This window comes from Myodes glareolus, chromosome 6, assembly GCF_982192425.1.
Source record: "Myodes glareolus chromosome 6, mMyoGla1.1, whole genome shotgun sequence".
Classification (NCBI taxonomy): domain Eukaryota; kingdom Metazoa; phylum Chordata; class Mammalia; order Rodentia; family Cricetidae; genus Myodes; species Myodes glareolus.
In genome coordinates this window covers 114414685-114425024 of record NC_142031.1, presented here as the reverse complement: position 1 = coordinate 114425024, position 10340 = coordinate 114414685, and the positions used below count along the sequence as shown (strand labels likewise).

Below are 10340 nucleotides of genomic sequence, written 5' to 3'. Positions count from 1 at the left end.
CTTTTGAATGCCTCTGGTTAGGGTAAATGAAGTTAAAGTTTAATTTAAAAACTACATTTTTTTTTGCTTTAACCAAATTATACTGAATAATAAGGATGTATATAAAGAAGATATATATTAAAAAGATAATGAAAACATGAATCTTTTAAATATAAAAGCTAGTTTTGAATGAGATAAGGATTTATGGTAAACAAACAGCCAAAACAAAAATATGATTAATAAACAAATATAATATCTTCATTTATAAATTCATTAAGCCAAGATTAGGATTATTTTACTACTTAGAAATGTACCTGTTAGCCAAGCACTGGTGGCATTTAATCTCTTAATCCCAGTACTTGGGAGGCAGAGGAAGGTAGATCTTAGTTTGAGCCAATCTGGTCTGCAAAGTGAGTTCCAGGACAGTTAGGGCTATACAGAGAAACCCTGTCTTGAAGAAAAACAAAGAAAATAAATGTTCCTATTGGAATATTAAATATCACTTAAAAATTCTAGATCTAATTATAAAAGTATTTAAGAAACATGAAAAGTGAGAGACATACTTAGTTACACAGGGAACTCAGCAGTCGATGGCATTGAAGATCGAAGTCAGTCAGCATTTGTAAAGTCTACATGAACGTGTTCCCAGATGACGTGAGAAATCACTGCCTCGGATTTCACAGCCCAGGAGTGAGTTAGGACCTGGACGTGGTTCACCTAGGAATTAGAATCAGTCTTTGAAGTGATTTCTTCTTTCTTTTGGTTGCTGAGATCATCTGTTTTCTTTATCCTTTGAGAAAGACTCAGTAACTATTTTAGAATTTCAGTCATCATAGTTAAATCTTTTGCAATACCATGTGTTATTATCTAACAGAACAAATTTTATACACAGATTTAAATATTTGTCTGATAAAATGAGTTTTACAATCACTGTGTAATTGAATAGAGATGTTCTAAATAGGACTAACTCTCTAAACAGAACTTTTTTCTATGGTTAAAACCACGATAGACTACTTAAAAAGTCATGTAGTCTTTGTCTACTTAGGAAAATAAAACCAAAATCTAAATATGAATTTTAAAGTTCCTTTAGTAAAAATAAATAAGTAAAGTTTTTGTTGTTTTAAGAGGTTTTTGTTATTTTAAGTTATTGGAGTTTTTTGGTAAACATTCCTACAAATAGATCAATACTTAAGAAAATATTATTGTAGAGAAAAGAGTATTAATCTTACCTTAGGCCTCTAGTAGCTTAGCTCTGTACTCTTATCATCAGGAAAGCTTTGTTTATTAGAGGCCAGGGAGTGGTGGCACATCCCTTTAATCCCAGGACTCCAGGCCACCCTGGGCTACAGGAGATTGAATCTGTCTAAAAGAGAAATAGAAGTCGCACAAAGGTGCTCCCAGCACTCGGGAGTCACAGGCCTTTAATCCAAGCACTGGGGAAGTGGAGACAGGAGTGATAAGGGCAGAGAGAGGTATATAAGGCAGGAGGAGACAAGAGCATTGCAGTCTGAGGTTTGGCGGAGAACATTACAATCTGCAGTCACATTGAGGACAGGGTCGCCCCTTTGTTTGAGCCTTGGTAGAGGTAAGGACTCTCTAGTGGCTTGGCTGTTTTGTTTTTCTGATCTTCAGCCTGAACCCCAGTATCTGTCTCTGGGTTTTTATTAGTCGGGCTACAGTACTGAATTATGACCTTTAAAACTTTTTATAACATTTATATTATAGTCAACTTAGTTATAACTATATTTTTAAAAATCTTTTTAGAACATACTTTATTTTATTTTTTATTTTATTTTGGTTTTTCAAGACAGGGTTTCTCTATAGGCATTTTTTTTCTTAGCAACCTTTTTATCAATATTTGATAAATATTTAAGTCATTATAACAGACACTGTGGTGATGTGAAAGAAAATGCCCCCCCAGGGAGTGGTGCTATTAGGAGATGTGGTTTTGTTGGCGTTCATGTGACTTTGTTGGGGGAAGTGTGTCACTGCGAGGGCGGGCTCTGAGGTCTCCTATGTTCAAGCTACCGACGAGTGTGACCCACAGTTGCTTCTGCTATCTGTGAACCAAGATGTAGACTCCCAGCTCCTTCTTCAGCACCATGTCTGTCTGCAGGCCACTATACCTTTCCCTTGATGATAATGGACTAAACCTCTGACCCTAGTAAACAGCCCCAATCAAATGCTTTCCTTCATAAAGGTTGCCATGGTCACAGTAATAGGAACCCTAAGACAGGTACCTTAAAGTTATTTTTTGTTAGAAAAAACATTTATGTCTTTTAGGGTTTACAAGTTATCCAGAGCAGGATAAAAATTTGGCATTTATGACTTTAATACTTTTAACTAGAAATAGAGATAAATAATTCTTCCAAATAGGTCATTATGATGTGATACATTAAGATTATCTGTAAACTCTAAGACATCTTCATAGATAGGCCTTAAAGTAGGTTTTTGTTTTGTTTTGTTTTGTTTTTGAAACAGGGTTTTTCTGTGTATCTCTGGCTGTCTTGGAACTCGCTCTGCAGTTCAGACTGGCTTTGAACTGAGAGATTCGCCTGCCTCTGCCTCCCTGAGTGCTGGGGTTAAAGTGTGCACCACCACTGCCTGACTTAAAGTAGGTTTTTTAAATGACAATTTCTAAAAATTGCTTAGGGTTGTCTATTACATAGGCCTGGATAAGACATGAATCTTGAAAAATCTATTTGTTCATTTTTAAATATTTTTGAGGTTTTATTTTATATGTATGGGTGTTTTGTCTGCATGCATATTTGTGTATCAGGTATGTACAGTGCCCATGAGGCTAGAAGAAGAAATCAGATCCTCTGGAAATGGGGTTACAGAAGATATTCACCACCGTGTGGTTTCTGGGAACCACACCTGGATCCTTAGGAAGAGCAGCCACAGCCTTTTAACTAATGGGCCATCTCTCCAGGCCCCTCATTTATTTACTTTTAAAGAGGCAACAATAGCCAAAAAATTCTTAAAATTCTTATTTTTATAAGCATTCATATAATATAAATATATGAATATATCTAAAACCACAGATATGTTATCATTTTAATCCTTGGAATAAAAATTTTAATATCTTAAAGGATGATAATTATTGGGAAAATGTGTCCTGGTGTAGGAGTAATCGTGTCTTTGTGTGTGTGTGGTGTGTGTGTGTGTGTGTGTGTGTATGTGTGTGTGTATGTGTGTGTGTATGTGTGTGTGTGTATGTGTGTGTGTGTATGTGTGTGTGTGTGTGTGTGTGTGTGTTGAGACTGCATCTCACTATGTAGCCTTGACTACTCTTGAGCTCACTATGTAGACCATGCTGATCTCAAATTCACAGAGATCTGTCTGCCTCTGCTGCTGGGATTTTACTACACCTGGCCTTTGGAGCAATCATCTCTTAGTTTAGATCCTCACGTAATAGGATCACCTTGTAGAGCTGGAATTTAGATAAGAATCCAGGAGACAGACTTCTTGACTAGAGTTGTGTGATTTTATGTGTGTGTGTGTGTGTGTGTGTGTGTGTTCCATAAAAAGTATTAAAAACTTTAAATCTTAAAAACTCATATTAGCTGGGATAGTGGTTGTGTATTCCTGTCCCGCGCTACCGTCTCGCCAGCAAGAACCACGCGGTACACATAGGATCCTTCTGCAGAAAAGCTTTATGTCTCTTGGGAGCTAGAGCATAAGCCACATGGCAGAGACACAGATAAGATGGAACCCATCCCTTATATAGGAAACAGACCCTGCTTTGGACGTGTCATTCTTGGATTGGTCAATTGTCCATAATCCCAGGTGAATGCCTCGGGAGTAGGCGGGGACAGTAGTGGAAAAATACCAACACGTGTGAGCTTTCTAGCTCACCTGGCAGTGCAGCGCCATCTATGGTGGAGAGTGTGGTTGCGGCCTTCTACATCTCCCCCTAATTTACTTCTTTACAGAAATGCAACTCCCTAGGAAGGTAAAGATAGAGGTCGCACTTCCCAAAATGAAAACATTAAAATGGGCTTACACGGAATCTGCCCCTAGGTTCATGACACCTGGAACCTATCCGGCCTGCCCTCTGCCATTTTTCTGGGAAAGGGACTATACGGCAGGAAACCCTTATGCAGGACGACATATCTCTCAGAGAGGGCCATTCTCTGTGCGATGCTCTTCAGCTCGACAACCTTCAGGGCTAGCTAAGCCAAGCATTCCACCCTGTGCAATGGACCATAGTCCTAGGGGTGCAGGAGCTGGTTGGCTTAAACCTTACTGCTTTAACATAGATAACCACATATCAGAAGAGGCTCCCTGTTTTAGGGCAGCCAGCGCTGTGCAAAAACCACTTTGTCCCTAAGACTTTGGGATTTGAGTCAGCAGACCATCCAGAGGAGAAACACTATTCCATAGCATAGGACTGTTCCAAACATTCCAACCCCCACCCATTCTTTGAAGTAGGAGATGAAGGACACAATCCAGGACTGGAATTCTTTGGCCAGGCTTATGTCCACTCGCGTGGAGTTGATTGTCATGATGGACTGTCTCAAGGAAGACAGCAAATCATCAAAATTCTACTGCAAGATACAAAGACAATTCTCGGGACAAGTTAGCCACTTTTATAAAGTTCTCATATGGTACACTGGTCACACATAAGGCTGGAGTTTTCCATTCACAGCCCAATTGGGCAAGCTGCCATAAGCTATTCACCTGTTCTTTATTCTACCTCTAATAGATGTATCTATGGTAGCCTGTTGATCCAGGGCTGTAGCCACTGTGGTAGATAACTGATTGAGGGTCTTTGTTTTTCATGGTATAGGCTGTGCTGCCATTTAAAAAATGTATAATGAACAGAGCATCGGGGGCAGTTCCTTTATTATTCCCCCATTTTTCAATTTTAACAAGAACTGGTAAGTCCTCCAGTCCAATTACCTAGAAGATAACTAGACAATTGCTTAATAATCTGGGATCGCAGGGGCACAACTCTCCAGCTGCATCAAGAAGTCTGTAGTATCCAATTCTTAATTTGAATAACCATGGCATTTTGTAACCTGTCTTGAAGATACCCATAGTGTTTAACAGAAATAACTGACAGGATAAGGGAAACTGATAGCAAGCAATAACTGACAAAACAAGGGGAAATCCAGCAGCATAGCAATGGCACAGCAACAATAACATTGCAATGTACAGCAACAACAGCACAGCAATAACTGACAGACCAAGGGCAGGAGCTGGACCATCCCTCAGGAACCCGCCAGCTCCGCAGCAATCAGGCCAGACAGCTCCATAGCAGAGGCTTTGTTCTCAGGCCTCTGGACAGATGAATCCACAGCATGAATAGTAGCATTCCTAGAAAAAAAAATCTCCCAAAATAACATTTAAGAGTATTAAAAAACTCAGTGTAAAAATTTAGCACAGTCAGTACTGGAAGTAGGCTGGTCTTGAACTTAGAGATCTATAGGTCTCTGTTTGTTGATATTAGATTTAAGATTTATTGGCTCCCGTATTCCTTGCCGGTACGGTGGCCTTGGGTTCCAGAGTTTGCCCGCCATCCAAGGGCTGTGTGCGGCCCTGGGCCTGCTCGCTGCGCGGATCCCCGTGTCCCAGGCCAGGAAGTAGCGGCTCCACCCTCAGGCGCCCCTGCCTTCCCCGTGGGGCTAGCCTAGTTCTCTGAGGCTGTGTTGGTGGCGGAGTGTGGCGGGAGCCGACACTCAGACCGAGGCGGCACAGGCCGCAACATCTCAAGGTCCTCGCCAGAGCCGCTGCGGCTCAAGGGGCCGATGGGAGAGGCGGCGACCAGGGCCGCTTTCCTACTAGCAAACTCTCAACACCTGTGCCATAGCAAAAGCGGCTGTAAACTCTCACAGATCCAGCCAACGACCCAATCACCCCAAAATCCAAGGGCCCTTCGCATCCATCTCCCTGCAGAACCCGAAACACCAGACAAGCCAAGCGTATACACAGCAATCTTTCAGGAGGACTTGAGTTCTTAAAATGCTAAGCAGTTCTTAAAAACTTAAGTCGCACTATGTAGATGTAATACGGTACTGCCTGTTTACTGCATTTAAACCTTAATTGCGCTTTTATTATGATAAATACGACCAGCCCTGCCTGAAGTCAGCATCGTTTAGCATAGCCAAATGGAACCATAGCCATTTTACCCTCAGAGACCAGCACAGTTTTAGGTACATTGTAAGCCTTTTGGCCCGGCTGCCTGTGGCACCGCTGTGACATCCTCCAGGCCAGGCACCAACCGAGCCGCACCAATTGAGCCGGCGCAATGTGCTCCCCACCATAGCCATAGAGCAAAGCTCCGCTCCATCCACCCTCCAGCCCCAGCTGCACCCACTCCGAGCCCAAACCGGTGTACGGAGCAAAGCGGAACTCAGAGAAGCAGGCTTGCTGGTCTGCAATCACTAAAAGGACCTCATTTAATCTTTTAGGGAATTTGGGCGTCGTTAATCTCTCTGGCTGCTTCCTGCTGTTATTGGACCGCTGCATTTTAGGGGTAAACATTATAACATTTCAGGAGGTCTTGGTGATTCAAACCACATAAATCCCAAGTACACCCTTAGGCTCTCCTTTTCTGTGGAGACGAAAACAGAACCTCTTTTCCAAAACATCATATCCTTAGCAGTTTCTAAGTTTAAATATCTTTCTCCTATCCAGTACACAACAGACAACATATATAACATAACATAAAGCTTTTGACCTTGTAAATCAGCCTTCTCCCCCATTTTTACTTTTTTAAAATCATTGGGGGGTCCTTTTTAACTTATTTTCTTTTCTGTCTCCCCCATTCTTTACCGGAGGGTCATTTTTTAACTTATCTGGGTGTGCGCATAACCTCCCATTGCTGCTCAGTTTCTGATATGCTCTCTGGACTTTAGAGCGTACCTCTCTAAGCATGCATGCCTGCAGTTCTGAATCCTCCTTGTGTCCAAGGGGTCTCCGGCGGTGCAAAGTTCTTCTTCTTCTCGGGTTTCAGCACCAGATGTCCCGCGCTACCGTCTTGCCAGCAAGAACCACGCGGTACACATAGGATCCTTCTGCAGAAAAGCTTTATGTCTCTTGGGAGCTAGAGCATAAGCCACATGGCAGAGACACAGATAAGATGGAACCCATCCCTTATATAGAAAACAGACCCTGCTTTGGACGTGTCATTCTTGGATTGGTCAATTGTCCATAATCCCAGGTGAATGCCTCGGGAGTAGGCGGGGACAGTAGTGGAAAAATACCAACACATGTGAGCTTTCTAGCTCACCTGGCGGTGCAGCGCCATCTATGGTGGAGAGTGTGGTTGCGGCCTTCTACATATTCCTTTAATTCCAGCATTCTAGAAGCAGAGGCAGGTGGTTCTCTGTGAGTTCTAGGTCAGCCTGGTCTACATAGTGAGTTCTAGGACAGACAAGGCTATGTAGAGAGACACTGTCTCAAAATGTAAAATAAAAAAAAAAAATGGGAAAAGAAACTTGCTGAGTGTATACTTCCCATGAAAGCATTTATATGTGATACACACACACACACACACACACACACACAAATATACACACATACATATCCATGATTCGATCATTCAATTTAACTTTTCTTTCATTTGTTTGAATAATTTTTCCACTTATGCAGCTCAAACAAAATTGCAGTATGCTTTTGTTCTATTTCATATCTGGAAACACCATGATTGAACCAAGTCATGCCACCATAAAAATCATTTTGCCTGTGCTGCCCATTACAGGTCAGGCCATTGTGGACATTGCTTTGTCTGTGTTGCCCAATATGATAACTTCTACTCCTTGCCTTTGGCTACTCAGTGCTGCCACCTGGCCTCAGCTTCTTTGGGTCCCAATCATCAAACCCATTGCATTTAATTCACCTAACTGAGCAGCAGCATCTTTGACCCTAAGGTCAAGCGCAAAGAAAAACGCAATAGCAAAGCTCTTCAACAGTGCCGATGCCCCTCTCACAATTTTGCGTCTAAAAGAATTAGTGAAGGGTATATCTTCCGGGCCTTTCCATTATGGAGGATTAGGTTTACACAGGGTACCGATTCTAGCACTACAATTTCCCTGAGCCTTAAAATTCCTTCATCAACACTAAGCCAGGGGATAGCAGGCATCTCCAATTCTTTTTCAATAGGCCATCTTTTGACAAATGCTTCCGTCAACCAATTAAACAAACTTTTGGTAACTTTTTTAACTGTGTAAACTTCCATATTAAACTTAGACTCTTCACTCAATGGCAGATATCAACAATCTCAGCCTGATCCAGTTGTATGTTCCTTGTACCATTATACTGCACCCTTAAACTCCATTCCCATATATTCCCAAGACTTCTGCTTGAATGAACTAGCAAGTCACTAGGCTCTTTAGTGGGCTGGAGAGATGACTCAGTGGTAAAGAGCTCTGCCTGTTTTTCCAAATGCCCTGAGTTTAATTCCCAGCAACTACATGGCGGCTCACAACCACCTGTAATGAGATCTGGTGCCCTCTTGAGGAAGAGACCTGATCAGTCGTCCTCATCAACTTAGACCCTGAAGCCCCCAACTAAAATAAAAGCTCTTTAGTAGAGTAGTGCACCTCCACATAGATTACACCTTCTACCTCCAGTCTAGCCTACATAGCCTTAAGTCAGTTATAGGTCTAGAGGTAGCTAGAGTGCTCTCTGATATCAGTGTTATCTTGCCTGGCATCTTCAGAGAAAGTCACTGATGGTTTGGTAGACAATGAGGCATTGATTTCTTCAGTCAAAGTCTGCAAAGGCTGTAATTCAGGGCTTGGGGGCAAGAGTACATCTTCTGCTAAGCGAGGAGAGACTACTTCCTCAGGTCAGATAAACCCTTGAGAATCTGAGGGTTTGGAGTTCTCAGCCTTAATAGGGTCCTCCCACACACCTGCATTCCATGTTACAGGATACCATTATTTGCCAATAATGCCCATACTTTAACTGCAGACCTCCTCATAGACTGTGACTTGAATTTTTGCTGTAATTCAGCAAACCTTGTAATGAGGGCTTTGGTTTGATTTTCCACAACTACTCAGTGGTAAAAAATAACAGCATCTTGGAATTTGCAGGCAAATGGACAGAACTAGAAAAAAACATGCTGTGTGAGGCAACCCAGACCCAGAAAGACAAATATAATAAGTACTCACACATAAGTGAATTTTAGACATAAAGTAAAGAAAAACCAGCCTACAGTCCACAACCCCAGAGAACCTAGACAACAAAAAGGACACTAAGAGAGACATACATGGATCCGTCTAGGAAAGAGAAAAAGACAAGATCTCCTGAGTGAATTGGGAGCGTGGGGGGGGGTGCCAGGAGGATGAAAGGGGAGAGTGGAGGAGTATAGCTCAATTAAAAACAAATAAAAATGAAGTGTGAGAACAAAAAAAAAAAAAGAAACCTGTAGATTGTTTATCCGGAACCAGTCAATTTTATTACTGAGTTCATTGTCCTTCTGTATATTTAGAGATGCTAGAAGTTGATTAATTTTATCAGGGAGCACATCCTTTTCCTTTGTCAGTTTATCCAGAGATGTTAAGAGCAAGCAACCATCAGCAGCAGCAGCAGCAGCAGCAGCAGCAGCAGCAGCAGCAGCAGCAGCAGCATTTTCCTTATCTTTCTGCAAGTTGTGAAAGGTTTTATTTATCACTAAATTCATTGCTTCTTGAAATTCATAAGTCAGGATAATCAAATGCATTTGTCTCCTTAAGTTTGTAAAATAGGACTGGCACAGAAAGTCTTTTCCTGTGTTAAAGAGTTCAAGACTATTCCTGGGGCTGGAGAGATGGCTCAGTGGTTAAGAGCATTGCCTGCTCTTCCAAAGGTCCTGAGTTCAATTCACAGCAACCACATGGTGGCTCACAACCACCTGTAATGAAGTCTGGTGCCCCCTTCTGGCCTTCAGGCATACACATGGACAGAATTATGTATACATAATAAATAAATATTTAAAATTTTAAAAAAAAGAGTTCAAGACTATTCCCCCTTTCTCTTCTATCAGGTTCAAAATATCTGGCTCTACGTTGAAGATTTTGATCTACTTAGAGTTCAGTTTTGTGCAGGACGAGAAGTATGGATCAATCTGCATTCTTCTACATGATCCATCCAGTTTTACCAACAACTTTTGTTGAAGATGCTGTCTTTTTTCCAGTGTGTATTTCTGGCTTCTTTATCATAAATCAGGTATCTGTGGGTACGCACTTATTTCTGGGTCTTCAGTTCATTTCCGCCAATCAACATGTCTGCTTTTGTGCCAACATCATGCTGTTGTTATTACTATAGCTCTGTAGTACAATCTGAGTTCAGGCATGGTGATACCTCCTATAGTTCTTTTATATTCAGGAATGTTGTAGCATCCCAGGTTGTTTGTGTTTCCATATAAAGCT

General features: G+C 41.6%; 1 long non-coding RNA gene across 1 annotated transcript; it reads right to left on the bottom strand.

Annotated features, from left to right (window-relative positions):
• Positions 1-212: 212 nt before the first annotated feature.
• Positions 213-3383, bottom strand: LOC125404301 (uncharacterized). The gene is made up of 2 exons (XR_007233221.3): positions 1209-3383; positions 213-696 (listed from the first exon to the last, which is right to left on the bottom strand). It is a non-coding gene; the product is annotated as an uncharacterized LOC125404301 (long non-coding RNA).
• Between the last annotated feature and the right edge of the window lie 6957 nt (positions 3384-10340).